The following is a 7,115-nucleotide window of genomic DNA, read 5'->3' on the forward strand; positions in this document are numbered from 1 at the left end:
TGATTCTAAAAACGAAATATATCCAAATCTGTGGTGAGCTAGGCACCCGAGGAAACAATGGTAACTGACCATTAAAAATTTTTATGAGCTATAAAAGTTTTGGCTCAAGTTGATATTTGTGTAGTCGTTTTGTACAGGTATTTATGACTGTATTAATACGTTGGATGGCCAATGAACATTCCGGTAGCTCCTAATAAGGGTTTTTTTAGATAGTTATTCAATCACCATTGGTTCCTTATGATGTGGTCCACTTACAATTTGTATATTCGTAACTTAAAAATGAGATGTCAAATTGAGTAGACAGATTAGATGTAAGGCACTTACATCAAGGTGGGCCATACATTGAAGGATCCGTCAAATCCGTGACCCAAGTTAGATGTACAGGTGCGGTCCACGTGATGATCTGATTTGACTTCTACTTTTGTCATCTTAATCAGCAGGTCAGAACTTACACACGTGTTTCGCCGTGCCACGTGCGAGTCGAACGTAGCTTTGGTATTCAGACGAGAAAAAAGGGCAAGTCGGTCTTTTTGCAGAAAGATGGCAGCCCTCGGAAAACCCGACTTTGAAAAGGGCAGGGGCAGAAACTCTAGAATGCGCCTATGGGTTACGGGGAACGGTGGGAATCTTGGCCCCCCCGGCGTACGAAAGCACATCTCGAAATGGCAAAACGAATATTTCCACGCATATTAAAGTAATTAAGCAGCGGGGTCCACGCCCCGCGCCTTTTTTCTTTCCAAGAGAAAATCTTTGATGCTCTGGTAGGGCGCTATAGATGATACACTTTCACTTAGAATTTGCATATGTGGAATAAAAATAATTCAAAATAAACAGCTCATATTATGTGTACCATTTTAGATATATTATTGGAAAAATTGTATAGATATTTGATCATCCGACTATCGGATTGAGTGGACAGTTATTGGACGGTGCAAAATGAAAGAATTATGGGATCATATTTCATCAAACAAAGTGTCCATGAATCAAGGGTTAGAATAGTTCAATTTATCTGAATTTTTTAGATTGTAACTTGCCTGAAGTGATTTCCACAATTAATCTGTTTAACTTGATCTGATGTGTGCCACGTCTACGAGTTGTGAAAGCCTGCATATCAAGCGTCATAGTCTGCCGGTGTATTAAATAACTCTCCTTTCAATAAAGTGCCAGCTCAGTGTTTGACCAGCACGGATGGCTTTGACTGGATGCCTCGGGCTTATCCGGTCATGGCTTTGACTGCTTTGCACGGCGAGTAACAAGCGTCGCTTGCATTGCTTGTACGAAAACGAATAGGACACGGACACGTGGCGGTGGGAACCGTGCCAGCCTTCTCTGGCTGCGGGATTTCAAATTCAGCTGAGACTAATTAATGAAGCTAATAAAGATAATTTAAACAGTGGGACCCACATGGGACGCGCCCACGATACAAAAAGCCCATATCCTGATCCAATCACACGTGCACAAAGGGGCTTAATCGCGGCAAACCCACACGTGATATACATGGGACCATTCCAGATCTACTCGTGATTCCGCGAGCGGCCCCTTATCATATGAGCGGGCAGAATATGTGTATGAGTTCTGCACGTGCAGCACTCGTGTTAGAGATCCGGGCCATTCATCGAGTAGTTCACAATGGACGCTAATTGCATGGTGACTCTGCCGCATCTGACCGGACGCCGATTAGATACTAACAGGTCGAGTAACGAGACTCACTACTAAAGTGACGTCACCAACTTTTGTGGGCCTACCATGATGTATGTTTTCTATCCACACCATTTATCCATTCGGCGAGATCATGTTAAGGCATAATCCAAAGAATGAGCTAGGTCCAGAGCTCGAGTGAACCCCACAAAAAAACAGTGGAGAGAGTGGCGCCCACCATTTAAAAGTTCCAAGGGCTGAAAAAGCTTCCGATAAGCTGATATTTGTGTTGGCCCTTCTATCATTTCTGCTTTAACACATAAATAGGATGGATCTCAAATAAACAATACGGTGAACCTTTGGGAGGTTTCAACGGTGAGAGTCACTCTCTCTACTGTTTTCTATAGTGGGATCCACTCCAGCCTTGGAGCTACCTCATTCTCTGTGCCATGCCCTAAAATGATCTCTCAACATGTATGGACGGTGGATACAGAACATACATCACGGTGTAGCCGACGTAACCCAGTGACATCACTTCAACGACCGGCCTGTTCCTCAACCTGTGACACTGACAGGATGAGTAGCGAGTCCGAGTCCGCTACCGAAGTGATTGAAATGACGAAACCAAGTTCTGTGGGCCCACCATGACGTGTGCTATATCCGTATCGACCATCAATTTTGAGATATTATTTTAAGGCATGAGCCGCCGAAAAAAATGAGGTATATAAAAATCAATAGGGACCACCACAAAAAACAGTGGGGAGAATGATTCCAACGGTTGAAACTATCCTAAGGCTCCCTATAATGTTTATTTGAAATCCAACCCGTTAAAAAGTTAAAAAAGATACAAAAGAAGGGAAAACTCAGTTATCAGCTTGATCTAAAACCTTTAGAGGTTTTTAACGGTGGGCGTCACTGTCCCCACTGTTTTCTGTGCTGGGCTTCACCGGAGCTTTGGGTTTAACTCATTCTTTGTATATTTCTCTTAAATGATCTCTACAAATGGATGGAAGGCGTGGATATAGAACATACATCATGGTGGGGGCCACAGAACTTGGTGACATCACTTCTGTAGTAGCTAGTCTCGACTCTGTTGGGCCCACCGTGATGTATGTTTTTTATACATGCAGTCTATCCACAGCTGGCTCATTTTAGAATACAAGCTCAAAATTGAAGCATATCTTAAGCACAAGTGGACCATACCATTAGGTACCGTGGGAATTGAAAGCTACTTGAGCTTAAGATCTGCACCATTTTTTGATACATGCCATAAAATACACATATGTCATGGTGGGGCTCGCTGAACTTGACCACATCAAGCTTCAGCGGATCCTCGTATCCACCTAGGTGGGTGGGATCACTGACCATGGCTCACTTTGTTATACTAATCTCCATTTCGGCCATCCGTTTTGAAAACTTATTTTAATGCATGTTCTAAAAAATAAAACGGATCCAAATCTTTTCATGGCCATGGAAGTTTTGGACCAAACTGATATTTGTATGGTCTCTTTGTCCAGGTCTTTGTGACCTTCTCAACAGTTTGGATGGCAAATAAACATTCCAGTGGTCCAAATGAAGTTTCTAATGGTGGGGATTCAATCATTACTGTTTCCTGTGGCATGTTCAACCTAAGATATGAATCTTCTTCGTTTTTTGGATCATACCTTAAAAATGAACTTTCAAAATGAATAGACGGTGTGGATGTAAGGCACATACATCAAAGTGGGCCCCACAATTAGGGAACTAACGACCTCGGGGGATCCAGAGATCCACCCAAACCCTGCCCCATCAACACGCTACCCTGGTTGGTGGTCCACGCAATCCGCTTCCAAATCCCAAAAATCTGGGCAGTACACTCGTTTGAGTGATCCGCGTGTATATCTTTCTAACCACTCATTTCCTGTCATCGGAGTTTGGCCTAAATGATCAGAAGACAGAGTATTTCTATGACACACAGTGTAGCCACCATATATGACGAATGGCCAGTACCACTATGCTGACTAAGAATTAGGTCGGTCCACTGATTAGGTGGGTCCCAATAAACTGAATATATATACGGTTGCGAAAAAATCATCTGGATTTTTCTCATCGTCCACTTATTTCTAATATACATGCTGAGCTCACCGACTTTTATCTCTGGACACTAGAATCTAAATGATGAGCTCCACCTAATGAATGCCGTGTATGTTTGGTATTTCTATGCTGCTGGTATATGTGATGGCACGTGCATTAGCAGACTTGTACGTCTGCTTGCGCTCAACAAGCCTCTTGGAACTAGAGCTGGGTATCGAGTGGAGTCGTACCCAGCTTGGGCTGACCTGGCCAGACCCGGTTTTGAAATAGACTTGACCCTAATTCGACCTGACTCGGTACTGAGTCCAGCATGCCTGACCCGATCTGAGTGTGGGTATGGCACGGACTAACATGGACTGATTTCGACCTGGTCACAGGGATCGAGTCGAGTCAGCACCGACCCCAATTTCACGAAATCCCCAAATTAGAATATATGAAAATTATAAAATAAAATTATAAAAATTACCTTGATTAGTTGATTTGGAGAGTTGAGTGTCAAGAGTAAGCGGCAAGTGGGTGGGCTGGGTGAGTGCGGACGAGCTACTGAATCGAGACAAGCAACCAAGTTGTGGTGGGTGTCAAGTCAGGACAAACGAATAGTCGAGTGCGGCCATACAAGAGAGAGAGAGAGAGAGAGAGAGAGAGAGAGAGAGAGAGAGAGAGAGAGAGGAGGAGGAGGAGGAGGAGGAGGAGAGTGGCTTGGTGGTGGTGGGTGACTGGTAGGCTCGGGAGAGTAGTATGAGGAGGAGGAGGACGGAGGGAGGGAAGGTCGGATGCAGGCCTGTGGCGGATAGGTTAGATTAGGTTTACACACACACACACACACACGCATACTCGCCTGTGCACCTTTGCACACGTGTCTTAGACACAAAATTTGAACAATTAATGTGATGTAGCACCCCATGAAACCTCACAAGCCCAACTTTCAGCCCGATACAAAACTCTGGTGGGCCATGGCAAAAGGAAAAAAGTTTCCTCCCTTGATTTGCATTTCTCTTTGCTATAGCTCACTAGAGTTTTAGATTAGGCTAAAAATTGGGCCTATAGAGTTTCGAGGGATGTCGCATGCATCATGTTGATCGTTCAGATTCTGTGCCTAAGACGTGTGCAAAGGACCACACGGTTGCTCACGTAAGAAGGTGTGTAGTTGAGCATTCCTCTCTCTCTCTCTCTCTCTACACACACACACACGCTCATGTAAGAAGGTGTATAGTTGAGCACTCCTCTCTCTCTCTCTCTCTCTCTCTCTCTCCACACACACACACAATCTGAACCCAAGTTGAGTTGGGTTTTAGATCGAGTCGAGTTAGTACCAAGTCAAATTACAAGTCGAGTCAATGGTGAAATTGCGGTAAAGACCGCCTTAGTTGAAGTAGGAATATGCCAATATATCTTAGAGGGGGGTGAATAGGACTTTTTAAAGGTTTTATGGTTTATTTAAAATCCTATCACTCTAATCCTAACAACAAGCATATATTAGGATTACTCAAAATTAACCCTACCGGCGTTCAAGCCCAGTAGAGGATCCAATCACAAACTTAGGCCCCGTTTGTTAAATCTGAAGTCTAAAGCCTAAATCTGAAATTTGAAGCTTGAATTTGAAAATTGAAGCCTGAATATGAAATCTGAAGTTAAAAAACTTGTTTGGTAACTATGGCTGAAGTCTGAAAATTAAGTACTGAATTTGAAACAATCTGTTTGTTAACAAACATTTGAAATGTCTGAAATATGTTAATTTGACACATTTGCCCCTATCTATCTCCTATTTGGAAATGCTTTACATTATAAAGAAATTATTTTTTATTAAATGAAAATAAAATTATTCTATTTAATTCAAATAAACTATAAAGTATTTAATAGAAAATTAAAATATCACATTGTATGAAAATGCCATTGACCTAAACTCCTGAATTCTAGATCACATGGTTCCCACAATCCGTCTCATGTGAGATTTTATACTAGGCTTAATGATCATAAATTAACTATATACGTCGAATTTCAGCTCTTAGATCATAGTAAATTAGCTACTTGACATCTATATCCATTCGTACACTTATTAGATCAAGATTATGACTCGTCCATCTTGTTCACACCATATGAATATGCTTAACTCACCATTAGAATTACAATCTAAGAAACTTAGACATGTGAAAAAGTCACTCGAATCTAACGATATACTGGTCCTACCCCTAATCACTTCAGAAATCCGCTTTATATCCATTCATTTACAAAATTGACAGTATAATCACCTGGATACATGACTAGAATATCAACAATCAAGTCTTCCTAGTTTTAGCATGTCATATGACCATTCATCGTGGTTAGATCCGCCTAACGGGCCACATGAATATCATGATAAACCGATCATTATTAAGAGCTTAGGATATAGGCCCAAAGTACCTGAAAATTTGTCAAATAAATATGCCCAAATATTATTTTGAATTACCGAGTGAGCTAATCCATTTAAAAAGGCATGTGGGTCATCTATAGTCGATCAATGCCCAAACTGGACCGATGGAAAGAATGCGAAAAATGAGGAATGTCCAACAAATTTCAAGACATTCGGACGGTGCACCTTGACATAACGGACATTGGAAGCTACTTGAGAAGTGGATGGCAAAGCTGTAAATACCCATTACCATTACATGCCATCGTTTACACTCTATTGAACTTCGTGGCTCACCCGATTAATATACCTGCTCCATTTATGGACCTATGCCCTAACATGTTGTGCCAATCTCGGTGAACAGAGTGGATTATACCACTTCAAACAATCCAGTGAACTTCATGAAAATATTCAAGTTTGCGTTACTTCTGTATGAAACACGTCACACGTTATTAGTTATGTAAAGAAGTTTTAACGTTACGGGTAGGCGGATTGTGCGGCCCACCTGAAGATCGGATCTACTTCAGATTTGGGACCATGAGTTAGCACGGGGTGTTGAAGATGATGAATAGAGTGGATCTTCCAGAAGATCATCACAAGTGGACCCCACCTATTTTTAACAACAATATAGAAAAGAAACTCGTCCGCATGCTGTAACAGAGGACGCGAAATCGGAAGTGACATCCATCGTTGAAACCTTTCTAATGGCCACTGTGATGTTTTTTTACCATCCAACCTATTCATTAGGTCATGTATACATGGATGAAGTGAAAACACAAATATCAGCTTGATCTGAAACTTCTCCAGCTCTCAAGAAGTTTTTAACGGTGTACGTTCAATCCCCACTTTATGGTCCAATTAATCATTGGACTGCTTCTTTTATTGGATCACACCTTAAATTATCTGAAAAAGTTGATGGACAGTGTGGATCAAACACATTAATCACGATGGGGCATAAAGAAATTTCACAGGTTAAAGGTTAATTTTGAACTGCACAAACAATTTAAAAGAAAAAATT

The sequence above is a fragment of the Magnolia sinica genome, chromosome 11 (genome assembly GCF_029962835.1).
Source record: "Magnolia sinica isolate HGM2019 chromosome 11, MsV1, whole genome shotgun sequence".
Lineage (NCBI taxonomy): Eukaryota > Viridiplantae > Streptophyta > Magnoliopsida > Magnoliales > Magnoliaceae > Magnolia > Magnolia sinica.